General features: G+C 45.1%; 1 long non-coding RNA gene across 3 annotated transcripts; it reads right to left on the bottom strand.

Annotated features, from left to right (window-relative positions):
- Positions 1-1,748: 1,748 nt before the first annotated feature.
- On the bottom strand, positions 1,749-22,968 carry LOC141411420 (uncharacterized). Of its 3 annotated transcripts, none has more exons than XR_012436137.1 (5): positions 22,359-22,968; positions 10,733-10,855; positions 8,611-8,748; positions 5,828-8,200; positions 1,749-3,568 (listed from the first exon to the last, which is right to left on the bottom strand). It is a non-coding gene; the product is annotated as an uncharacterized lncRNA (long non-coding RNA). The 3 variants fall into 3 exon arrangements; XR_012436136.1 differs by having other exon boundaries at positions 1,749-8,200; positions 22,359-22,417; positions 22,586-22,968; XR_012436135.1 differs by having other exon boundaries at positions 1,749-8,200.
- Between the last annotated feature and the right edge of the window lie 4,111 nt (positions 22,969-27,079).

Here is a 27,079-nt window from a genome sequence, read left to right as displayed (position 1 = left end):
GGAAAACTTCCACAAACCCAGCCATAACTAGACTCCTAGAAACCTAAAAGAGCTTGGGGACATGAGCACAGGGACTCTCCTATTGCTGGCTTCCCATTCCAAGCCCCCTACACCCAGGTTCATAGCTACACAGGGCTGGAGTACTGTATGTTCAATTTAATTCACCGGTGTGGCATGGTCACCTGGGAGGCATGCATCAACTTCAGCTGTCCTTTCTTTGTCCAAAGCATTCTTATAAATCATCTTGGAAAACTTCTCTGGCTTGGAGTGCAGCTCAGTGGTAGAGCACTTGCTTAACTTGCGAGGCCCTGGGTTCAATGCCAAGCCTCACAAAACAAAACAACAAAAATCTCTCCAGAGGGCATCAGCATTCTTTTTAATATCCCAGAATGAATGAAATCCTCAAATGTTCAGAAGCAACCAAATACCTTAACACCAATTTAGTACATGAGGTCAGTTCAAAAGCAAGATAATGTTAAAGGCAAAGTGATTACAGTGTTAAGGGGACATGGGGGAACATCCTAAACTGGATGGCAGAAAGGACTCCGAGCAGAGAAAGCTTCAGTGACAGCAGCAATTCAGGGATGATTTAGTGGTCTCCCAAAGGGACCCTCTTTATGGGGCCAAGAGTTTAGTCCCACAGCTCTGCTTGTCATTCACTTTATTTAATAGAATCAGTATGGGTTTGCAAAGGAAAGAAAGAAATTCATATCCAGGTAGAGCAATTTCTTAGGCAGATAGTGTTAGTTAATTCTAGGTGTTAACTTAACTGGGTTAAGGAACACCCAGAGAACTGGCAAAATATTACTTCTGGCCATGCCTGTGAGGGTGTTTCCAGATGAGACTGGCTTGGAAAGTGGTGGACGAACTAGGAAGGTCTACCTTCCCTATAAACAGGCTCCATGGAAGCAGCTGGGGTCCAGACAGGACAAAAAGGAAGAGTTGAGATGCTCTTCTTCTCTTCATCAGAGGGCCTTGGTTCTCAGGCCTACAGCCTTGGAGTGAGAACGACACCATCAGCTTCTCTCATTCTCACGTCTTCAAGATGGGACTGACCCATTCTACTGGCTCCCCATGATCTGCCTCTCATGAATGACTTGTTGTGGGACTTCTAAGCCTCCACAATCATGTGAACCAATCTCCCTACAAATCCCCTCTAATGTCGATCCATCCATCCATCCATCTATCCTTCCACCCATCCATCTATCCTTCTATCCTTCCACCCATCTATCCTTTATCCACCCATCCATTTATCCATCTATCCTTCCATCCACCCATCTATCCATCTATCCTTCCATTTACCCATCTATCTTTGCACCCATCTATGCTTCATCCATCCATTTATCCTCCTATCCATCCATCATTCCTCCTATCCATCCATCATTCCATCCATCCTATTGATTCTGTCTCTCTGGATTCAGACCTGTGATTAATACATAGAACTAGTGAAGAAATTGTGCCACGGCTGAGGCATTGATGAAGAACATGTAGAGTCCAGAAATATCTTTCTGCAAAGGATCCTAGTTCCATACACTTGAACCCCATATAGGAATGGTGCATCCTTTGGCAAACTCTTGTCAGAGCACAACTGGTATGATAATTATAAAGCAATACCTGTGCGAGGATGTCATCAGAACAGTTGCCTGATATAGATGAAAGTTGTGACAATGAATCATAACAATCAATTACAGAATGATGATTTCATGGTTGAGTATTATATGAAAATATGTATTTCTACACTGGGTTTATGTCTGCTAAACTGAGAATTCTGTTTCGAATTCCATTCTATGGGAGCTGATGTCAGTCAGTGGTACTGCACTTGCCTAGCATGAGCAAGGTCCTTGGTTCAATCCCAAGCACTACAAATAAGTAAGTAAATAAACTTTACTTACTTATTTCAGTGTAACTGACAGTATTTAGTGTAACTGACAGTATTTATTTGAAATCATGAAGAGGCCATGATAGCTACTGTTGAAGAAAACGATCAAGGGCTATGCATGGAGCTTCCCAGATGAGATGGATGCCTCAGAAGCAAGCAGTGATGGTCACACAGAAAGAGCAAACCAGAAGACAAAAGCCAAACTTAATGACACATAATTAGAGGACATCTTGACAGACAATGGTGAGGGCCTTGTGTCTCCCGCTTAAGCAGCTGAGGATATGTGGGACCTCACTGTTTCAAATCTGATTGTTGGCTAATGAAGGCCTAGGAAAGTAAAAATGTAGAAACTAGTGAACTAATGAAAAAGAGCATCCAGCCAGATCATGTCTGTACAGAAGAATTCATTTCAGTTTGAGTGACCCCCTGGGGACGTTCTCATCAGCACCATGACGAGGGAGGAAATGATGTAGCTGTTCATCTAGAAGAGATGGTTTCCGGTTTGGGTAACAGCTCTGCCTTTAAAATAAAGAAACTGTATTCAAAATGCAGGCAAGAGGTAGGGACTCTGTTATGTCAGTGACAGGAAGACAGCCTCCATCTCCAAGAAAGGAGAGCTGAGAGTCTCACTTAAAAAGCCTACCTAAATTGACAGCTCTCACAGAATACACTGGCATTTGGGGTAAAGATAGAATCTTCCCTCGGGTTCGAGAAACAAGCTCTTATTCTCATTTTCTATTTTTCCACTGACATGAAAATTGCCGAAGAAAGGTGGAAGGGATCCCAGGGGCACATGGATTTGCAGCTTGAGTCTTTGCCGTCTCTTTTCATTTTTCAGTTGCTGTGTGTCCATGCATATGTGTGTCCGTGTGTCCATATGTGGGTGGTGGTGTATGTGTGTGTTCATGTGGGTCTGTGTAACCGTGTGTCCACACACATGTCTGGTGTACATGTGTGTGTCTCTGCGTGTGCATTTGCATGTGTGTATTTGTCCACACAAACTTCCTCTTGGACAAAGATCACTGGCCATCAGCAGTAGAGAGCAGATGTCTGTATCCATCCAACTCCAAGCCCTCTTCCATGGGGTGTAGGAGGTGTATCTGTGACACTTTTGCAGATGTGAGTCTTCGTCCTTCTGGTATGTACTCCGAGACAGAGAAAATGATATAAAGAATATTCCAACCCTTGGCTCACTGAGATTTTAGGATGTGCCTAACTGTGTTCCAGAGAGAAACTCACACATTCGTGTTACAGAGAGACCTGTGTGTGTCAGTTTATTTGGAAAGGCAAACTATATTTGACATACTTGGAACTATTTAGTGTGCATAGCACTGAAAAGGCCTACGTGTGCTGCTCCATCACACATCTCATTCAACCTCACTTACCACCCACAGTTCACTCTACACAGCCACATGGCTGTCACCCATTTCCTGATAACGTGCCCCAAAGGAGGTATGAGGGGAAGATGCAGCTCTCTTCTCAGCTATGCAAACATCTGCACAGTAGCTATGGTATGGATTAGGCAATGTGACAGGATAATGAGTCAACGCCACTGGGCCCTGAGTGCCCAGCCATGGGGCCAGTGTTACCCTGGCTGTGTCCTCGCTGGTGTTGCTGGAGGAGACCCACGTTTCATCAGCAGACTGAGCACCTCTGCAGGGTGGTGGCCTTCCTCACCCTACTGAAGTCCTAAATAGAAGGAGAAAGCTGAGTCAGATGGAACAGCCCCGGCTGGACCACATTGGTGGTTTCTAAACTTCAGATGAGAACCGAACTTGAACTCTGCCTTGGTCCCGAGGCTGTGGCTTCCACCCTGAACTTGCCTTTTTTGCTCCTCTGGTTCTCAGGCTCTCGGATGCGGACGGGAGCTGCACGGGGCTCTGGGTCTCCAGCCAGCCCTCTGCACAACTTGTTGAGCTTGGTGCCATGTCACCTGAGCCAGTGCCTCATCCTAAATCTCTGCCTCTGCCTGTGTGTGAGCATGTGGGGGAGCTGTGTGATGTGCATGTGGGAGTGTGGTGCGTGCAATGTGCGTGGACTTGTGTGAGTGTGGGGTGAGTAGGAGAGAGTGTGGTGTGTGTATGGAGTGAGTGTGAGTGTGGTGTGTGTGATGTGTGTGGTTCGAGTGTGATGTGTTTGTGTTGGCTCTGCTTTTCTGGAGAGCCCGATTACAGGACACAGGTGCGCATGCCTGTTTAACCTGTGCCTGCTTCTGCTTCCTCACCTGTGGCGTGGGAAGACGAGGCTGGAGCACCGTGATCTCGGTGCTCACTGAGATGGCCCTCGCCCATTCGGGAGTACCTGGTGCACTGAGTGCTGGGAACCCAAGGATGGGGTGCCACCTTCCCTTCCCTGACACCACACCTTCAACACCCCAACTCCCTGTCCCCCTGCCACAGGAACAGAAGTGCCAGGAGAACACAGGAAGCAGCCATTAGCAGGGGGAGGGGGGCATGAGGAAACGCTGGAAAAGGTCATCTGTTCTGGACTCCTTGCTTCCATTCTCCTTAGTAAACAAAGTCACGCACACAGGCCATTTCGCCTGTGTGTCTAGAGTATCGGCCTAATGAGACCCTTCCTCTTCCTTGTTCCAGAGAAGATTTTTTGTTTGTATGCTTGTTTGTGCTGGGGTTTGAACTCAGAACTTCCACTAGCTAGGCAGGCACTTGGCCCATGCCTGCAGTCTTTTTTCTGCTTCCAGTTATTTTTCATGCTTTTGCTTTGAATCCCAATCTGCACCTCCCATGTGGCTGGGATTACAGGCTGGAGCCACTACACCCAACCCCCAGAGCAGTTTTGAAACAGGCCGTTCCCAGTTCATGGCCTCTGTAGGGTGGGGCATGCTGCCTTTCCTGCAGATCACCCAGTCTTTCCTTTCTTTCTTTTTCTTTTCTTCTTTGGTTTCAGTGCTGGAGGTGGAACCCAGGCCTTGTGCAAACTAAGCAAGTTCTCCCCCCAGAAGTACCAAGCCACATCCCAAACCCTGATATCTTTTCTGTAATCCCAGATTAGGCACCCTGGCAAGGATCCTAACAAACATGAAGGACTTTCCAGATCCTCTTAATCCATACAACCTTCTGCAGTATGGACAAACCGTTCTTCATTTACACAAGTATGTTCTTCTTTATGGATGGATTAAAGCACACATGAACATGAAGAGGACAATAAAGAACAGAACAACTGCAGAGGCAACAAAGCCAGAGATGGGAAGGTGCTTGTGACTAGAACAAAGGCCATGTTTGTTCCTGCAGGAGGACAAGCGATGACCAGGACAAGTCACTGGAGCTCTGTGCTGTGGCTTCTCCCCTTTTGCAAATGTCCCAATGCCTCTATCTAACAGCTGATCTGGATTTCAGTGCTCTTAATTTAATCTCCTAACAGGCATATCACTCATTAAAATGCTGCACCTCACTCTATAGCCAAATCAACTGGAAAAAAAAAAGAGACATTTTGCTGCCAATAATATGAGAGTCGGTGTCACAGTAGGAACTCAAGATCACCAAATAATATCTGTGACCGTGCCCAAAGGACACTCATTACGCACCTGCACTACATTAGGGCTGCCAGGTGTCTCACCTGACAGGTACAACCACACCTGTACCCATGCATTTATCAGTGTCCAGGGTGCCATTTTTCCATGCCAGAATTTGCTGGTATACATCAGCCTGAATGTGAAACCTACAGACTCATTGAACCAGAGTAGTACTTTCATCACCGATACATGAAATATAAATAAAAATGCGTGGTGTTTCTGGCACTAGGTTATTGATTTTGGATGGTTCCAGCTCCTCAGAGGTCATTTCCTGGGTAATCAGGTCTGGAAACATTAATTTGCCATTCACAAGTCACCACAGTTTGCATTGCTGTAATGACCTACTTGGGCTCATAGAAGAGGTCCTTCTGGTTCTTTCCAATCCTGGATTCCCTTCAATAACAACACATACACACCTTTACTACTGCTTCCCAACTGGCCAGTGACGAAGGTAGCAGAATGACAATAGCATAGACACCATTCCCCATCCTCTAGAGGTGAGCTGGTGCCAGTCAACTTGATGCCGTCTCCCAGCTGCTCCTTAGGTCTATCTGGGAGAATGGAGCGTGACCATCTATGAACACAGGGTTATGAACATTTGGGTTTAGTGTCTTCCATCCCACGGTGACAATGATGGAACCTAGGTGAAGACAGCACTTTGAAGGAGCCTGGTGCTGTTCCTTCCACCTGCACTTCTTAGAGAAGAAAACGAGGGAGGCAGTGCCGCCATCCAATGCAGACTGGGGTTTGTTTCTCAGTCGTGCCGAGCTAAGGGACAGAAGTGAGCTGCATAATCACAGTGCCATTTCTGAGTCTCAGCGAGAGGTGACAATCCACTGTGTCCAATGACCGAGGAGAATAAACAGAAGCGATGGGCCTTGAAACCTGAGAGGTCGTGTTGTTGTTGCTTTAGGTCTTGCTTAAGTAAGACAAGGACTACAAGCCAGAGTCCGAGGAGGCGTCTGGGAACTTTGGCTGGTGGACGTTATCAGCTTCTCCATTGTTTATGGAATTGCCTGACCATCGAATGTTTCCCTAACTGTCCCTTTGGGGTGACTCATTGTGTACAGTGTGCACCAGGGACTCATATCAAACGTCATTCCAGACTCCACACCGGAGTGGATGCCCACGTACAAAGGACAAGACGTAAGTACCAGTATTCTGTGTGCCCACCACAAACTGAGTTCACACCCTTGACGGTGATGGTGCCGGGGTTTATACTTAAGGAGACTTTCAAATTGTCCTACCAGCTAAATTGGTGCCTGCGTTTCATTCTGGGCAGTGTCTCTCCTGCTCTTTCACTTGCTGACATGACACAGGCACACACACCTAAATGTGACTATGAAAGGGAGCTGGCGAGGACATCTCCAGAGAGAAAGAGATTCGCCACTTTGACTTGATAGTCAAGAACAATTTCAAAATATGTGCAAGCCAGCGATTTTCAGCAGTTTGTTTTACTTTAGGGACAACTGGACATAGTTGTCACGTGGATAAGGCTTTCCCACTTCAAGAAGGCCAAAAGGTCAGTTCCTGAGTAAAGGAAATAAGACACCATGAGCACAAAAAAGCCAAAACCTTGACGTAAGCCCTCAGAAGCAAAAGGGGGTCTCTCTACCCTTTCCCCCAGAGGTCTGTCCTCCAATGCCCACCCAATGACCCCACTCCAAGAAGTACCACAGCTGGTCTAGGATTTGAGCCAGCCCAGAGCTAATGGAGGAATCTTGGTATTTCTTCCCCACCAGCTCCTCTTTTGCAAGAATGAATAACAAGCCATGCTTTCCTCATAGATTAAAAGACACCCCCACATACAAGTTGTGACCCCTAGACACAATGCTGAATATTCCTCAGCCTCAGTTCCCTTTTCTGTAAGGCAAATATTGTACTATCTGACCCAGAGGGTGAAGGCTAAGACTGAGCTACTGGTGCCTTCAAATAGCATCTTCAGAAGTGTCAAGAGTCTCAGAGCCCCCCTCCCAGCCCCTCACTCAGCACCTTCTCCCACTTGCCTTCTGGGCTCCCACACAGCCAGGCGCTCATGTCTTCCAGGTCTTGACTGTCCCTCTGCACACACTTCTCTATTTTATTTCACGGTTTAATGATTCTTTTTTGTTCCTCCTTGCCTCTTTTTAAAAGTAAGCTCTTAAGTGTACAGTCCAACATCAATTCAGAAAAGCATTCAGGTCAGCGGTTTCCTGTGGGTCAGGAGTAAGATGGAGCAGAGACTGATCAGCTCTCAGTCAGAGCCCACCTGGCTCATCACTCCACCGACTGACCCTGGACTATGCAGCGTGGACTCCCAAGAGAGTGGTTTTACTCATCTAGCTATATTTGGGAAAGTCTCTTCCTTCTGTTATCATTGCTGCATAGCAGGGGTCCACAATGGCCTTCTGAAAGGACCATGGAGGTTTTCACGTTCGGAGCCACGGGCGAGCCCCGGCTGCTCAGAGCTACCATCAAATCTCCTAAAACAACCATGGTATCATCGCTGTGGTCTAAAAACTCTTCACTTTGTGGATACCAAAACTGAATTTTACATAAATTTCACACGACATAAAATCATATTCTTCTTATAAACTATTTTCAAAAACGTTAGAATAAAAATGTAAAAAGCCTTTCTCAGTGTGCAGAATGGAGTTTGCAGACCTGGGCTGCGTAGCCTCTGGCTGTGTGAATGCACCATGATTTGCTTATGCAGGCCACCCTGCATGGGTGTTTGTCAAATTTTCCTCCAGAAAACAGAAGTTTTCAATCAAAGCTGATACACATGAAAAATGGTGGTGATGATAATTCTGTGTTTAAGAGAAAAAGAAAGGCATTAATTTTGAAGGAAAATTTAGGGAGAAAACCTGTTTTTTCTCTTTAGTCAACATCTAGCACCTTTAAAGATACATAGAAATGTCCCTTGGAAGATCCACAACACAGCATTGCCCTCCGCCTCTCAAGGATAGGTGTCCTCACAAAGTAGAGAAGGGAGCACTCTAGTTCACTGAACCTCACTCCAACAGGGAGTCCCTGGGCTGAGCACCTCTCAGAGGAATGTCGTGCGGAGAATCTGAGCAGAGAATGGTATCGGAATCACCAGGACCAGGACCTACACTGTCCTTTCAAAACCCACAGGCAGGGCCTCCTCTGTGCTCTGCCAAGGCTGAGCAGAAAGAACTGAAGGCTAAAGAGCAGGGTGCACAGAGCTGGGGCTCACCATAAAGCAGAGCAGCAGAGGGGGCTCCCAGGACAACTGGTTGTGCCCACGCCAAGGTTCCTTCCTGTGGACCTAGCCAGACATAATATGAAGCTAATGTGCCTCCTGTGGGTGACACCATTTGTAGGTCCTTCAGACCTGTGTTCCAGAAAGAGAGAGAAGAAAAAAATGAGTTCTGGAGGAGAGGGGGAGGAAGGGAGGGGGAGGGGGAAGGGCATGCAGTTGACATTTCATAGTTTGTCTTTTCAGTCCCCTTCCTTTCCATTCTTCACCCATATCTATTACCCTTCGTGACACAGTTGTAGAGTCAGTGTGCTGTGTTGTTTTTGGTGTTGTGTGCAGGAGTTGTCAGTAAAAATTGAGTACCTGGGCCATGGTGCGGGGGGAAGAGGAGGAGCCCTGGGGAAGGAGCAGGAAAGGTTCCTTAGCTCTTCCTCCCTGTGATCAGGCACCGATCCCTGGTTTCAGCACTTCTGTGGACATGGACAACTGGGCCCATTTCTCCTTCATTTTCATGATCATTTGCCTAAGTTGCTGAGGTCTGCCCTACTTGTGTCTGGTGCACGGGTTTCCTTTTCTATCAAGACTTTGCATGCGCCAGAGGTTTACCTCTCCCCATTTGTACAAGATGCTGATAACTGCGTACCCTGTAGTGACTCCTACACTGAAGAAGTAAATCTTTCTTTTATGTCAGTTGCAAAGCACTCCTCATTACAGTTCCTAAAATTAAGCTTCAGAAGTGGTTTTGCTTCAGCAAAATCTAGACCTGGAAAAGGTAATGGTCAATATGTGGTTGTCTACATTCCAGCAAATCTGTAAAAAATGCTGTCTAATTTTTAGTAATGTTTATAGGGCAGAAGGAAAAAGGATGTCCCAATGCAGCATCTTTGGGGATCACTGTGCATAAAATAGTCTACTGAACAGAGAACAGAATGAAGAAACACGTCAGAACACTAAGTGTACATTTTAATTACAGTGCATACATTGCCAGGCAGACATTTCTCAGGTCATCTTACCTCACTCAGAGTAGTAAATGAAAACCCCTCAGAAGCAAAAAGCCCTCAAGCATCATTCAGCTGTATGACAACTGACAGCTGGTTTTGAAAGATACGAATTTCTTCCATATTTCCTGTGCCCTGCCACAAGTGTGTTGATCAAATGTATGGAACACTTTGTTTATGATAGCTTATGGCTAATTATTCACCAAGGACCGAGTCCTTTGTACCTACGATTGTGAAGCATTTGTTTGGACTGCCTTCGACCCCTGGCACCGGGATCCTGTGTTGGAACCTTTGAAAACAACCCACTGGTGGATGTGGCAGGTGGATGTGCCACACTCGCTGAATCTTACTACACTGCGTAAGAGAGATGGACCAAGGCTGTGGTCTCAATCACAATAGAAACTCCATTCTCAACCCAAGGTAAACACATTTATCCTGGGTTATAGGTAAGGATTTTGAAGTGAAGTTTCAAGAATTATTTTAGAAATGGGTGTCTATTTTGTGACCAAAGAAAGTTGTATGAATAGTATTCAAACTACAAAATGAAACCAAGCTGGTTGAATCCTGCACTCCTCTTGGGTCTGAGTGTGATGATCAAAGTCCTCCCAGCACAGCTCAGGGGAGGACACCTATACTTCTGATTACTCAGTGACCAGCAGACCTCAGCTTCCAAACAACAGGCAAGTCCAAAGGAAGAACAACGTGCGTTACACGCCTTGTTTAATCGTTCACTGGTGAGATGCATCTTAAATGAGGAACTGCCTCAACTTTAATCTCTCTTCATCCACTCATTCAGTCAACAAGCATTTTTTGTGAGGTAGCCATCTGGGAAATATCTTGCCACCATCAATCGGGGTGGCCAATGACCTCCAGGAATTCATAACATATCCAGCTCAAGTTCAAAACAAAGTTGTAAATGTGCAAGCCGCATGTCTGATACAGGCAATAAACTCTAAATGTTCAGAACAGGGTTATAGATATGTAGGGCTCGGAAGCCATGTCACAAAATTAGTAGTAGTTTGCATGAATTAATGACAAGTAATATTTGGAAGGGATGAAAATGGTACGAAGAGGAAATCGAGGCAGTAAGTCACAGGGTGGAGAATTAATTCCGGGCTTACCTGGGCAGGAGCGTTCATGGACAAGGTCAGGTGGACACAGAATTGAGAATGCAGGTGGTAGTTTTCTTGTTTTATTTTGCCTGGTCATGAGCAGTCACAGAGGATGCCTCACCCTTTTCATCTCTAGAAGCAACAGTGTTAACAGGTCAGGTAATATTTTTCTAAGTATAGAACAATATGGCGATCACGAATACTGCAACATTTTCACACTTGAACTTAAGAATAGTCCCGTGAGAAATCTGATGTTCACATTTCTCACCTGGCCTCAGAGCTGCAACTCCATATAAACAAACCAATCAAAAATTCTCCAAACCTTAAAACATGAATTGCCTTCACCTGAATTTTTGCCCTTCCAGAATCTGAGCTCTGACTTCATCAAGAGAATTCATTGGTCACTTCAAAGGAAGTCCAGTGATGACCTGCAGATTCACACAACTATAAACCAAGTCAATATGATAAAAGGACATCTGCTGATTTTTGCTAAAAAAAAAAAGAAAATGTTTCCAACAGTGGCAAGTGGCCTAAAGTGTTGAAGAAATCTCAAATTACTAACAAGTATGACAATATTCAGAATCAACCCTCCACTTAGTTCCCCAGACCCTCAGCAAACAACATATGTTTCTAGCGTGCTGTCTACTGGAGGAGTTTTTGTGCAGTTGCACACACGCCATCCGAGCCTACAGAATGGTCGCTTCCCTGGCTTGCAAGAGGAAACCATTAAAGATTGGTGATAAATTCTATGTGCCTCAGTTTCCTCCATTCCTGTAAAAGTATTTTACAATCATATGATGTTCCTGAGCACTAGGTTTCACTCCAAAGCAACAACTGTTCAAGAAGCATTGTTGTCATGCTGGGTTTTGTGCTGTCATGTCTGATGGCTTCAGGTCCTTACAATTATTGATTCTATGATTAGGAAACGAAAGAGCCCATTGGGACACATTCCATACAGCCACAAATATTTCTGGACGTGTCCTTTGCTAAAATGTTTTAAAATTCCCATGCTTGTGTTGCAAACAGAGGAAGAAGCTCACTTTAGAGGTGGGGTTGGATCTCAGCTCTGATTCCATTTCATATGCTCCATATTCATTACTCATTTATTTATTACTTCATGTATTCTTTCATGAAACATTTATCAGACATCTACTACACCCCAGAATGGATCGTCTTTTAAAACAGTATTATCTCAGAGAGAAAAGGATATTTATTCTTGGTTGAAAGGGCTCCCTTGAAAAACGACAGCTAAAAAACACGAGTACCTTTAGTATTTTCTTCAACAAACACAGACTAACCCTGGAAAACACAAAGGCAAATAGGAAATGTGTCCTTAGAACACTTACTCATCTGGTCTCAAATCCAAACCAAAGTCACATCATACAACTCTGTAAGCTTCTGCATTTATCATCACGCAAAATGTGCTTAAATAAAACCATCTGCGAACGCATTGCAAACACATATCTCTTATCATTCTGATTCATTCTATGAATGATTATCTTCAGATTTGAAAACATGAAATTCCAACACATGTGAGAAAAACAACTTCTGATAGCTTTATTATCTTTGTTTATCTTAAAAGCTTGGCTTATTTTATTTTCAGGCTAAAAACATCTCCAAACACCCACTTAAATCCCTGATCATTCACAGGAAGTGATCAAGACAAAGGCTTGAACTATCTTAAAGTGCTCAAGAAGACTTCCCAACAGTTTAATATCAGAATATTCGTTGTTTCAAACTACACAATCCAATCAATTTCACTTTATTCACAGAATTGTGAAACCATCACCACTATCTGTCATCCCTAAATAAAACACATTGACAGTCACCCTCACCTCCTGACTGCTCCCTCCAGTCTCTTAGCAACTGGCTAACCTACTTTCTGCCTCTGGACTTTCGTGTTCGGAACATTTCAGTGTAAATGGCATCACATGAGATGAGGTCTATTGTCGTTGCTTCTTTCACTTAGCAAAATGTTTTCAAGGTTCATCCTTGCTGTGGCACATATCAGATCATCCTTTTTATAAAATATCCAGTGGATGTTCTATTGCAAAGATACCCCACATTTTGTTGATCCGTCCATCTGTTGATGGCTTCTCGAGTCATCCCCAACTTGGCCACTATGAATAAAGCTGTGAAGAACATTTATGCACAGTTTCTATGTAGACATGCATTTTCAGTGCTTCCGGGCGCATATCTAGCTGTGGAATCGCGGAGTCATACAGCAAATCTCTGTTTACCATTTTGAGGAATCGTCAAACTCTCTTCCAAAGTAGCTGCACCACCTTGCATCACCACCAGCAATGAACGAGGGCTCCAATTTCCCCAAATCCTCAACAACACTCATTTCTGAAAGATTTTTGTATTTGCATGTGAACAATGGGTGTTAATCTTGAAGAATCCATTGCTAAGGACATAATGAAAATGCACTATGCCAAACTTCTCTGGGGAAGGTAAAAAATTATGTCTCTTTTCAGGCTGAGAGCTTCTGAAATCACTGCACACTCCTCATCCCCAGGTTCTAAGCAAAGCACCTCTCGCAGGTGTTGAATACTTTCCTCGTGGTGTGGACATTCTGACTTTTCCTGGTGCAGAAGGAGCATCACTTGGGGCTCTTCAAGGACATCCCTGGTGCAGACAAAAAGCTTAGTGTTCAATCTTGAGAGATCAAGTGATATGTGATCTAGATGGCAGGCAGACTACGAGTACAGGGTTTGCATCCGTCTTGTACAGTTGCTTCTTTTTCTGATTGGAATTGTGAATTTTCTTATGACTACTATACATCCTTTGTGAAGCCTGTGTCCAGTCATCTAATAAATTTTTCTTTTAGTGCTAATGGCCAAATGCTTCCCTTGGGCACATTCCTAAGTCAAGATTACTATGCACAGCGTGCTCCAAGAAGATCAAGAGCAACCAACTCAATGAGTCTCAGGAATTCTGGGTTTGACTGCCACGTTCAATGTATGCACACTTTTAAAACTAGGACAGATTGCTCGTGACCCCAAAATATCTGAAATTCTATCAGAATTCTGTAATACAGATTCCTTCAGTGTGCTTTGAGGAAGAGTTCAGGCTTCTTTGTGATGGGGCTAGTAGAAAGGAAAAACTGCAGGATGTGTGTGAGTTCAGTAATGCAGGCCGGGTCTGAAATTAGCCGAAGCGCTCTAGGCGGATGACGTCGGGATGAATGAACCACACATTGCTATTTGAGGCTGTTAAACCACACACGCACATTGGGCATGCACACCCAATGCGTGCACATGCTGTGGAACACGCAATCCATACATTCTTATTCCCAATGTACTGTGTGATGGCGCGCTAAGCTGGCACTGGCATGTCTTATCCCTCAAAAGCATTTGCTAAAGAACTGAAGGTATCTGTTTAAATCTGCAGATTATACAACACTTAACCACATCCGTTTTGCACACTCTCATGGCTGTGGATGCTGAGTCATGTCATGGACTGTTGATGACGAATTTTTTTATGAGCAGATTGAGGGGAAGTGGAAGGAGGTTCCATCTCCACATCTCTGTCTTCTGCTGGTAACTTAAGAACATCACTGCTGTCTGTGCCTCCTGTGCTGGCTAGACTGTGGCCCTGTTCCGTGAAAGATCACAAAAATCCTCAAGAACATCGTTAGCATTTGGGGAAATCTTTACTTATGGCCTCAACTTACCCAGGCCACTACCTTCTAGAATAAAGTAAACCCACTGTCAACGTGTCAGCTACTTTCTGAAGGGCCAAGGTAGAATTGTGTGCCTCACCCCAGCACGGAGGTGAGCACAGAGCCTCTGTCACCCCTCCAAGCATTGGTTTCTGATCTCTCTCTTATAAAACCAGAGGGCAAGGGTCAGGTCTGAATCATTTTGTATCTTCAATGCCTTCTGTAAGGTACACATTTGATCAATGTGTAACCAGTGATGGTTGTCAGCTCCCAAGGCCTTGCAAAAGAAAGAACTGTGTTTACAGGTTTGTTGTGCATCAGTGTCACTGCTGTCACTTTGTGTAGGTGATGACAACATGACCTTTGCACGGTTATTTACTGGGATAGGTGTGTGTGCGTGTGCACTGCCTAGCATTTAGTGTGTGCTAGGAAACGAGCTGTATAGATCAAAGGTATTTCCACCAAAGTGTTGCAAAATGGGCCTTTCTAATATTATACACAAAAGCATTAAAAATTCAAAAATATTTTCTTGCTCATAAGTTCAAATGACTTAAATGTAAACTGAACATTTAGCTTTATTAAAATAAATTAACAATTTAATTAGTAATCAAAGTTCAAGCAAACCCCTGATCATGAGTCTTCCACACTCTTTTGTCCTTCCTAATTATCAGCATCAGCAAAGGGAAACAAGGAGGTTTTCTCTGGGAGATTCTGCACATCTGTACCCTGCTTATCTGTGATTACATTCATTATTACCTAAGTATTTACCTTGGGCTGTTTAGACACTTTTTGACTATTTGCCTTGCTCTCAATAAATATTAATTGAATTAACATATGGAAAAATGCTGCATGCCTTTTTACTTAAACCCAAGTCTTTTCTAAGTTTTAACTTGATTTAGGGGATGGAGCTGGCTGGGGCTTGAACTTAGGGCTTCACGCTTTGCAAAGCAGGCACTTCACCACTTGAGCCACTTGCTCAAGTCCATTTTTCTCTGGTTGTTTTGGAGATGGAGGGGTCTCAAGAACCATTTGCCCAGGCTGACCTTGAACCTTGATCCTCCCAATCTCAGCCTCCCAAGTAGCTGGGATTATAGGCTTGAGCCACTGGCCCCCAGCAATCACATAGATTTCATAAAAAGGAACAAATACAATCATTGGTTACGTTGGTCTCTTTTTCTGTAGCTATGACAAATTCCTGAGAAAAACAACTTAAAGGGAAGAAGGATTTATTTTGGCTAACAGTTTCAGTGCATAGTTCCTGCCTCTGCTGGTCGTGGGCCTGTTGAGAGCAGAATGCCATGTTGGGGCACTGTGGGGATCACAACAGTGGCTTATGGGGGACAGAGAACAGAAAGAGACACCTGTGCTGTGGGCTTCCTCTGGGACGGTGCCACCATCACTAAGGGCACATCCTTCCCCCTTAGTTAGTCCTTAACAGACACACCCAGAGGCAGGCTTCACCAATCTCCTAGGCATTTCTCAGTCCAATCACGGTGATGATCAAGAGAGAACAAAATTTTAAGAGTGAGTCTGTCTGAGGGGACTACAGGAGGTGGAAGAGAGAAAGAAAATATTAGAGAATGAAAAATATTAAAACAATCCATCTAAATAGGAATGTAATACAAAGTACCTCACCATACGCTGTTGAACATTAGGAGGACACAATGATAAAGAAAGAGTAACCGGAGCAGGCTAATTTGGTTAAAGCACAACATAGGCAGGCTGCAAGTGCCAAGGTGAAATGCCCTTGGACTATGAACAGACACTTAAAAATAAAGAAAACTAAGGGGAGGGACCAGCGGGAGGTAGGTGGGCATAAGGAAAGGGTGAGGGAAGGTAAATATGATGGATGTATTTCATATTCATTTATGAAAATAGAAAAACTAAACCTGTTGAAATTGTTGTAAGAAGGGAGGAGGAAGGAAAAGGGAGAACAATGGAAGGGCTAAATCTAATCAAAATATAATGTAAGCACATATGTAAATAATACAATGTGTCCCCCATGCAAATATTATATGCTAATAAAGTTTTTTTAAAGATTCACCATCTCAGTAGTGAGTCAATTTTCAATTCACTTAAACTCCACTTAAATTTTGGTGAATTTTAAATTCCACCTAAATTGGAGTGAATTTTAAATTCCACTTAAGTTTTGTTTGAATCACAAACTTTAAAAGCTTGATGTGATTTACATATTTACCTAGAAAATGATCCAAGCTTCCCTTTTCAAGAATTTAATAGTTTGTGTTCATTTAACCTAGTTGTATGACTAGCTAATTCAGGCGACTCGTCCACAGGATGCAGACAGGGATTCAGGTGAGCAATGGAAAGCTAGAGAAAGACCTCCTCTGCCAGCAGTCAGGGGGGACACAAGCCCACACTCGCCTACATTTACCCGCCACCAGTGCTGCCGTCAGCAGCTTGACTGAATTGAAGAGATCACAGAGCCAAGTAGCCAGAGCAAAGACCAACACCTGCAGCAGCCACCCAGGACCACCTCTGGGCTGAAGCCTCCAGCTCAAGCGCCATCTTGTCCCCAGTAGGAAGCCTATTTTTCCATCTGGCTACTCACCATGATTTTTTGGCATAGACAGACACTTCTACTTACCTAAGAACAAAGCCACGTGTGGAAAAACAGACTCAAACGTCTAAATTTAATACATCACTACAATGACCTATCTCATTTTCTGTGAGACTAGTTGAGTCTGGCCTCAGAACAATAGTTATAAATATCAAAATAAATATCTCTTGCTAATTTTCTTCTCAAATTGAGAGGATTCTGGTAAAGGCAGCTGGTTGCTGAGTTCCACCCATGGCCAGAAGAGAATAAGCAACAGGAGTGATTATTATTATTTTTTGTATAATTTGAAGATAACTTGAAATGAAAGTATTTTTCGTGCTTTTATGGGGCTCAGCCCAGAATAAACGATCACTGCTGCATGGTACAAGGTTGTGGGTGAATGACAGGCTCCATGGACAGACCCTTCAGAAGAAAAAGCTGCACGTATCATTTTCCTGCAGGCCTCCTGGCGCCCGACAGCCCTTCCCCGCCTCCATCCCTCTGCACACTATTTATGTATTTCCATTTGCATGAACCCACGCTAAGGTTTTGCCCGGTTGATTTTTCAAGTTAATGATAGGGCACTTGGGGAAAGATTAATGTCAGGAATGCAGAGGTTCAGCAAATTTTTGAAGTTTCGCCATGCAAATTAATCTTTCTTCCCTCCATTCAAGAAGCAGGAGGGATGAACGCAAGGAAGCTGTAATGATGCAACGTCACCAGTCTGGATGACCAGGGGGAGTCAGCTGAAAAGGAGAAGATGGCTTTCTGCTCTCAGAAGGACTTATAAATCATCCTCTTCTCTGGGTGCCATCCTTTCGGGCTATGTGATTGTGCTACCTCTCTGCTATTTGCCATTGGGCAACCCTCCATTGTAGGCAGGGGAAGAGCCAAGATGGCATCTCAGTTAAGACAAGCACCATACTCCTGATCCCATGGCTGTCCCAGACTCATCTCTGCATGGCTGCAGGGGTCCTCGATCTGCAACACGTCTTATGCATTAAACCCTCTTCTCTCCAAGGCAATGCTTTGTCGTAGATGGGGGCGGTAGTCTAAATAATTGATGGGATCATAACAGAAACAGACTGTGAGCAAGGAGGCAGGTCCCTGCTGCATCCCTCTTCACGTCTTCACTCCTGGATCCTGAGGCTCTGGGGAAGCTGGGAGGGAGAGGGAAGGTGGAGGAGGGGGCGTGGGCCTCACGGTACTGTGTGTGGGCAGAGTTGTATGAAGAAGTGAGCAGTGCTCCAAGATCGCATCAGCTTTGCAGATAGCACACCTGCTACAGTTTCTTGACCTCATCAGAGAGAGCCACCCTCTCTTTCCCTCTCTTTCTCAGCCTTCTCAACAGCTCTGTAAAATGTTAACCTGGACATGTGACCTCTCTCAGGAACAGGCATGGCACCCTACTTCCCCTCCATCCTGAGGGCCCTGGGACTTGCCTGCTCTGGGTCTCCTGAACTAGGACCCAGTGTGTCATCAATCACATAACCTTCCTGTGCCCAGTAGTGTAAACATACTCACTCTCCAACACGCTAGGCTAGATGTGCCGGAGGGGGGATTATTGGAGCCCAAATGTGAACTTTACTTTTTCTTTTTGACAGCAAAATAAAACAAAACAAAAAACTTTCTGCTGTCATTGCCAAGTACATATCCATCTGGACGAGGAGTTTAACAATCAAAGGCTGAACCACCTTGCAAAGCGTGCAGGAGGCCCTGGTGAACACAGCTGCCACACTGGTCTCCCAGGAGGGCCAGATGGCAGCTGTCTAGGCAGGGGAGAAGGGGACCTGGTCCCCAGCACTCAGGAGGGGACTTTCCAGGCCTGAGAAAAGGGACCTGTGATGGCTGTAGCTACCTGTGAAAATGGGATGTCTTGCCTCATTGTGACTTAGAGGCCCATTGCTCAACAAGTGGATAGGCAACTAGAAGTCATTTTTGCAGCATAGGTCTCTCAGGAAACAGAGGGCTTCTCTGCCACTGATGGTAAACCAAACGTTCATGCCACCTTTGGGACTTTGGACAGGCATCAGTGTCAAGGTCTTGAGTCCCTGTGTGACCCCAATTGAGTTACAGAGGTGACTTTGGGTCCCTCTTCTCTGTTTGTTCTGTTATAACAGAACATCCAACATTGGGTAACTTGTAAGTAATAGCAGTGTATTTCCCAGGGTTCTGCAAGCTGAGGAACTATCAGGGACCAGCAGGCTCAGTGTCTGATGAGAGCTAGGGGTCTTGCCAGATGGCACCTGGAACACTGTGTCATCATGTGACTAGAGGGACGGAAGGACAGTACAGGGCAAATGAGTCCCTCCCAGCCCTCCAAGATTCCCAAAATCTCCTAATTCTACCACAATGGGGATTGAATAGGGATGGGTAGGCATCACAGCAGACTCAGCCAGGATGTGACTCCTGCCCCACCACAGGTCAGGTCAGTGCACTGCTGCTGTCATTTGTGACCTCGTGGGGCTAAGGGTCAGTGCTGGATACTGTGAGTTCCTCCACTAACCATGCCAGGGCTCACATGAGCAAGTGGGCACCTCCCCTTGCCTCTCTACTCAGACCAGATGTGTGTTTGATGTCCTTCAGTGTGTGTTTGTCTCTGCCTCTGCGTTTAAGTCACATACTCCAGACCTGTCATTGCATCCCTATCTTCACAGCCCAGAAAGAAAATACTGGAAACTCCAAGCCTCTGTGTTGGTGCAAGGAAGAAAGACACAAGTGAAAGAGGGATGACGTCTTCTTTGTGGCTGAGAGGAGACTTATCATCCCCTACCCTGGAGTCCAGAAGGAGCCTGGAGTCGAGGGACACCAAGCACACTCCACTCAAAGAAGAAAAGGTCAGGCACAGTACAGTTGAGCTTTCTCTGCTTCATGAAAACACTCTCAATGGAGTCAGGCAGGAGCCATTTTCAGTGCCATTACTTAAAGGTGCCCTGGTAATGGCTCAACATTGCTTTGGTCTTGTCCTCCATACCTGCGCTGGGTCTTATGTACCCCTGGCAGGAAAAAGCTCTGGTTTGAACATTGCTGACACCCCAAGGGGTAACAACATGCATCCTCACACTATTTTCTTGCAGACATGAGGCTTGCGGCCCAAAGAGGTCACACGCATTATTTGCAACAGCACAGCTTGCGAGCTACCTTTCTCTTGGTTCCCATGACGACTTACACAGAACTGAAAGTGACAAGCTACAGTCAGTTACAAAAATGTGGTCCTTTGCTTTTGGCCTCTGACATCTACTCAGTATTTGGGGTACTAAGTGCGTCTTTCCAAGCAATGCAAAAGAAAGGAAGGGCCCTGCCTTTGACTCCTTGCTGCTGTAGAGCTCTGGCCTTCACCTGGGCTTACCCCAGCCCATCCCTGCATGCTGCCAGCCACAGCTGCCTGGATCCTGATCCACACAGAGCAAATCAGATTCTTCCCCACACAAGTGGTGGTAAAATACAGAGGGAGAGGACAGAAGAGCAAAGGAGTCATTCCCAGCCGATCCTTATTATTCGTGAATTCTTTCTTTGCAAATCTACTTACTCAATAAGATTTACTAGTGGTTTCAAAATCACAAAGTCAAAGCCAAAACAGTTTTAAAGATCATAATCAGCTTGGGTTCCTGACTCCAGAGTCAGGCAGTCCTCAGACCCTACCCATGCTCAGACAATTTTCAGGGCTGCAAGGTAGACATAGAAAATTAATGGACAAGAAACGGAAGTAGTGTCAAGAGACATAGTTAACTGGTTTTGCCCTTTGTGAATCAGCTGGCCACAAGGACTGAGTGGGACACCAGCTTTGGGAAGGGTCTGAGACCTGAATGCACCCTCAGTGAGACAGATAATTCATCCATGTGCCAAGTCGTGTTGGCCCAGAAGGAGCTGAGGAATCCTCGAGCTCAGACTTACTTAGCACAGTGTCTCCATGATCTGAGGACATGAGTGCAGCAATGAGACGGGGTCACTTGGATGCCCACGCTCCCAGCTGGGATCAAATGAGGCAACACCCTGTGTCTTGTTTCTGTCCCACGCTATACACCAGCACCTCTGCACCTTATTCAGTACCACACTTTTTGCATTGTGTGCTTTTTGTTGGTGACTTCACAGTTTAGAATGGCCCCAAGCACAGTGCTAAAGTGCTACCTTATTTTCCTAAAGGCAAGAAGGCAGTGAGATGCTTTATGGAAAAGCGTGTGTGTTGGAGAAGCTGCATTACAGCACAGCAGGCTGTGAGTTCAGTGTGTACAGTAAGCAACGTATATCAAATAAGATGTCAATAAACAAATCGATGGATCTGTCAGTGAAATATGCCAGAGACAGACAGGAAGGTACCCACTTCTCTGCCTTCCCCCTAGTCATAGCTTAGTGTCCACGATTTCAGTGTTCAAGGCAGCGTTAGGGAACTTATCCATGGCGAGCCGTGAGAACCAGCTAGACACTGAACCTTGACCCCTAAGCATGCTGAGGTGTAGATGGGCGCCCTGTGGACAGGCGGAGACGCAAGGCCTGTCTCCTCTTCCCAGGCATTTGGCCATGCTCTCCGCCGCTGGCTGTCGTGAGGCCCCTCCATCAACCACAAGTGGTGCTGGACTCGCAAGCTCGGATGCGTCTCTGCCCTGTAACACACACCTCCGCAGACTAAAACTGCCCCAGTGCTAGCAGCAGGAGCCTCACAACAAGATTCACAAGCTGAGTCCCCCATGAAATGTAGACGTCGTTAGATCAGAGCAATCATTCCTGTCCTCGGCACTGAAAAACGATGAGAACTTTAGCAGATGAAGGTTTGGGTCCTGATCAACGATCTGATAGCCTGTACTGCTATGCACTAGAATCTCTAGTTACCTTGTGTTTCCTTGGAATCATTTCTAGTTTTCTTTTTAAAAAATAAAAGAAGATTAAAATGAATTTATTGAAAAGTTTTTCTTTACCCTCCCACTGAATAGCTTCTTGCTTTCACGATTAACCTTGGCCAAAAGACCTTGAGGAAAAGCTGGTCTCCCTCAGGCTCTGCATATCGATTTGGAGAGCCAAAGGTCACCTGACACCAGAGTTAATCCATAGCCTCTTGATTAGAGAGTTTTATAAGCAATACGAACTTATTCGATAGCTTTCCAATGCTACACTCAGTAGCAAAGAGCAAAGCTCATTGGAATAATTTGTGCCTGGGGGAAATATCAAAGCAAACCAGGAAAGATCTAGAAAATACAATATGCTTCCTCACTTACTCCTCTGCTATTTATTAGGGAAGTCAGTTGTTCCCACAATTTATAGAACAGCCACTCAAGCCGCATTATCAATAACACACTTGCACCTTAAAGGTGGTTATCCTGAGCACCTTATATACAAGAGGAAACTGGGGCTTCGTGCAGAGTAAAAGGGTAGACTAAGTCACAAGCTGATAAGTTTCAGTGCTGTGCTCTTCCACTCACCTGTGTTGATTCATGGAGAAGAGGAATCCAGGAAATGCACAGGGTACCATTTCCACAACCTGAAGGACAGCAAGTGTGTGACATTACACACAGGTCCACAGACTCCAGAGTCCAGTGGAGTCTGGGATACCTCCCCCGAGGACACAGCAAACCAGCCTGCGAATTCCCAATAGCACCCTTCATTACAAGGACAAGAGCTGTTTTCATCCACACAGCAAGGCGCCCACCTCTCAGCATGGATACCCTCAGGCCCGACCTTGCTTCAGTCCAGGCAAGAAAGGCATTTGTAGCCTGGCGCCAGTAGCTCATGCCTGTAATCCTAGATACTCAGAAGGCAGAGATCAGGAGGATCGAAGTTCAAAGCCTGCCCAGAGCAAATAGTTCTGGAGATGCTATCTGGAAAATAACACAGAAAAGAACTGACAGAGTGACTCAAGTGATAGAGCACCTGCCTAACAAGTGTGAGGCCCTGAGTTCAAACTCCAGTAGCATTAAAAAAAAAGAAAGAAAGGCATCTGAAACCCCCAATAGCCCTTCCCTCCCTGGAAGACGGATCCATCTCCACTGCTTTTACAAATGTAGAAGGGAGGCTCCGGAACAGCCAGAACCTTGAACTTGTGTCCTGCTGATTCGCAGTAACTAGAGGCAAGTCTGACTTGTTTTCCAGAATCTGTTACCCTTTGGACACACTAACAAGCACATAGCTGAAATGATGGGCAAAGTACAGGTCATGAAGTGCACACAGCTGGAAATATTTGACCCCACATTAAATTTTGTGTATTTAGTTACAAATATATGAAGGGTTTGTCTAACCATGAGTCACCATTTTAGCACAAATAAAATTCAACAGAGGGCCAAGCTTTTGATACAACCTAATGGATGCCCACATGTGACATCTTAATTTGTCACCTCTCTTCAGTCTTTTGGAGGTTCTTTGCTGTCTTCCACTTCATGAATTGTATGTGTGCTTTGAAACCACATGCTACATGGTATAAATGAGACAGATGTTATTATTCTACAAGGGAAAACCCAGTGAGATCAAATGCCTACATTTCTGTTTATGTCAGTTCTGCTTACAAAACAACTGCATTATTTCCTTAAATTTGACCTGCAACCGCAGTCACCCAAATATGAAAAGTGTTTCCTACCAAACACTGTGACAAGAACCCTCACTCACTTCTGCTTGCAGTGGACAGTAGTCACAAAATACACTCTATCTTCTCTCTGTAGATAGCAAGACCTGTTCTCCTCCCAAGACCACCCAGAGCCCCAGCACCTCTCTGGCTTCCAAGTCAGCTTGCTCCAGCATCTGGAATTTCTGCAGAATCACCAAGGAGTCCCCAAACACCCCATCTTTTAACAAACACAAATGGTAAAGCAATTGTGTCAATGGCTTTCTAGAACGACTCAGACTCTTTAGCTCCTAAAGCTGACTCTGCAAAACCTTGCTTGCTGACACAGTTCAACCCTCTGTTCAACTTTGCCTTTGGGCAGGGAAAAGCTGTCTTCTATGGGGGATGCTGGAAGCTCCCAGCAGGAGGGCAGCAGCTGCAGGGTGCGTATGGTCCTCCCCACCTTGAGCTCAGCACAAGAAGATTCCTGCCACTCCTGCCTCGCCCTGCTTCTCTCCTGTGACTTCCTTTTCTTGGCCCCACATGGCTGCTGGGCCCTCTGTCAGGAAGAGTGAGCCACATGTGCTTTGGGACAGTTCTGTCCCTGGCATGGAGACTGCAAGCCAGGCCCCTGGGCTCTGTCCACTTCATCCTGCAGTTCCATCCTCTTTTGAGTTTAGACTAAGCGATGCATAGCGTCAACCTCCTTCCCTATAGAGGCGTTACATACAGCTTTGCCCAAGCTCGGTCAAATAAATCAATCAATAATCAAAAGAAATTTCAGAAACAAAAATTTCAAATGCCCATGCATTCTGCAGAACACCTTAGTCCCCTTATCATCGGCTTTGTTTAAACCATTGTGTGATCTGCTGAGTGCTTCTCTGCCCTTCCCGTGGTGAAAATCTGCCTCCCAAAAGCCAAATGGTGCCCAAGAAGCAAGGCAAAAGTGAAATGCCGAATTTACATGATACAATAAAAACTTGGAGTTTGTTGACAGGTGCTTATCCTCAGCAGAAGTTGGGCAGGAGTTACAGAAAAATGAATCCAGCATGTGCAGAACAGGACTGACTGAGCTATAAGCTTCCTGGGCACCTCCATGGCGGTCTCCTTGGAACCACAGACCCATGGATACCAAGGTGTACTCTTTTGACTCCAGCTCCAGATTACACAAATTGCCCTGTTTTGATGTGTTCTCAAACTGTGTGAGAAGAAGAAAGTGAAATACCACGCCTGCAAAACAAGTAGACTGAAGTGAACCATGTTTATTGCTCGAGCTTTATGTAGGCAGATAGTGTAGTGACTGTTTACAACTTCACTAAATTGGAAGGGCTTGGGAGACCTCAGTGAAGAGAGTGACGGGCAAAGTTGGCTCAGCTGAACCCAATTTTCAGTTCCAAGGACCCGAAGGATATTAAGATGAAAATTATGGAAGGATCGATGCACTTCAATTCACACATTTCTTTGTTTTAACTTCTTCATTTGTGAAATACAATATCATCTTCCTACTTAATGGCATTATAAAATAATCAGTGAAACCTGGTAAATTTGAATTATCTGTGTACCTCTTGAATCTTCAGTAAATAATGGGAGGAGGGGTGGCAGTCGAAAGGCGTCATGGGATAATTGAGCCAGAAGCCTGCATCCCTGGGCATTTATAAGGAACAAATCATTCCATGGACAACTTGATTGCTTCCTTGATGGGATTACAAGATTTACAGATGAGGCGTGGTCTGGAATGATGATTGTAACACATTTGATACAGTGCAGCACATTGTAACTATGTGTGTACATTAGGATTGTCACAAGAACAAAGAGTCAAGAGGAGGGGGCGATGAAAGAGTTGGGAGCTGCCCCTGGCTCCCACAACAGTGACCTTTCATTTGGTGTTTCAACTCTGCTTCAAAAAAACAACAATCCAAAGATGTTTATGTGTGTTGGACATTGTTGAATAGCTGAAATTTCAGAAATTGTGCAAAAATTGGTAAGGCTCTGAATCACCATGGTTCCTTGAGCCCATGCTGAGAGTTGTGTACAGCAACGGTGACACTCACTAGGACAGGTTCTGAGTTAGGATACTGGAGTGGGCGTGGGGCAGTAATTCATGGAAACATGGCTCGCAATCAGACGTGGAACACGCTAAGAAGGAAATGCAGAATTCACAGCAAGAATGACAGACTTTCAGAGTGGGACAAAAGAAGCCTAATGTCAGTCAATGACAAACAGGGCAACTTGTGGTGAGTATGTTAGTGGCGTCAGCGACCACCCCTGTAACACGCACGCTCCAGGTAGCATGCTTGTGCATTGAAGTCCAAACACAAAACTGAACAAAACCAGCATTCATGCCAGAAAGCCCAGGGCTCGCCACAGCAAAGCTGGCTGCCAGAGAAAACGTGCAATGCATCTAAACTTCCAAGCAAAACGATCTTCAATTCATTTGACAAAAGGCAGCCAGGGCATCAGGTGCAAAGAAAGAATGATGACATCCTAAGACACGTGAGGGCCCACAGTAGAATTCACCAGTGATGGGAAGAGAGAGCTGTGGATTTCTGGTTATACAAAGGCACTGCAGTCACAGTGTGCCACCTGTCTCTGCAGGGAGCAGTGCTGGAACAGAGGTAGTAGTGTCCTGATCTACGTATGCAGGTGGTGTGACGTGCAGGACGGGTGTGGAGCTGCTTATGGGGGCTCACTGATGTTAACAGAGAAAGCACACCTCCTCCTTGGTTCTTTAAGTAGAGCTGAAGCTTGTAGATTCCAGAGAAGGTGGCAAACAGGAAACACAACAAGGGCTGATGGGCCCCAGGGAGTGGAGCTGAGGGCTGTACTGGAGTTGACCAAAGAGTTTCTGAATTATATCATATGCCTTTACTCCTCTCTGATTTTATTTAAACATGCATATATTATTTGAATAAAAATAAATATTTAAAACAAACATCACAGCCTGCCCTCAGAAAGAAAACCCTGTATATTTCAAAATAACTAAAAGAGAAGATTTTAAATGTTCTCAGCATTTAAAGAATTATCTGCAGTGATAGATATGCTAATTTGCCTGATTTCATTATGCTACAACATATGCATGTTAGAAACAGCACACTGTGCTCCTAAGTACATACAATCTCTATTGGTCAAATTAAAAAGAAACAAGACTGCAAGAAGAAGAAGAAATTTTGTCCACATTGGAGCCCAACCTGAGAGCGGCTGAGAGCCAAGTGAGGAGACCACCGAGCAGAGATGAAGAGTGCTGGGGGTCCAGGGTCCCAAGTCCCTCATCCCCGAGGTCACAGGGCACTTTACCTCCATTCAGACCAACTACATCAGGCTCTAAGCTGTCACTCGCTACACGTGGTCCAATTGCGCTACTGTCACTTACAACAAAGACTCCTAAGACATCTTTGATATAAACTGGGAAGTGCACGGGGACCGTCATCTTGTTTAAGAGACAAGATAATGAGTTTGTTCTTGGACACATTTGAGTGGAGATGCCCAAATAATGAATAAATTTGTACAACAGCCCATTGCAAAGAGACAGAAGGATCGATGGTGTGAAAGAGAATTAAGTTTTAGGAAGGCTCTGAGGCTCTACACGGAGACTGGGCTGTGATCCGGGGT

The sequence above is a fragment of the Castor canadensis genome, chromosome 10 (assembly GCF_047511655.1).
Source record: "Castor canadensis chromosome 10, mCasCan1.hap1v2, whole genome shotgun sequence".
Taxonomy (NCBI): domain Eukaryota; kingdom Metazoa; phylum Chordata; class Mammalia; order Rodentia; family Castoridae; genus Castor; species Castor canadensis.
This window is presented reverse-complemented; position numbering and strand designations above follow the sequence as displayed.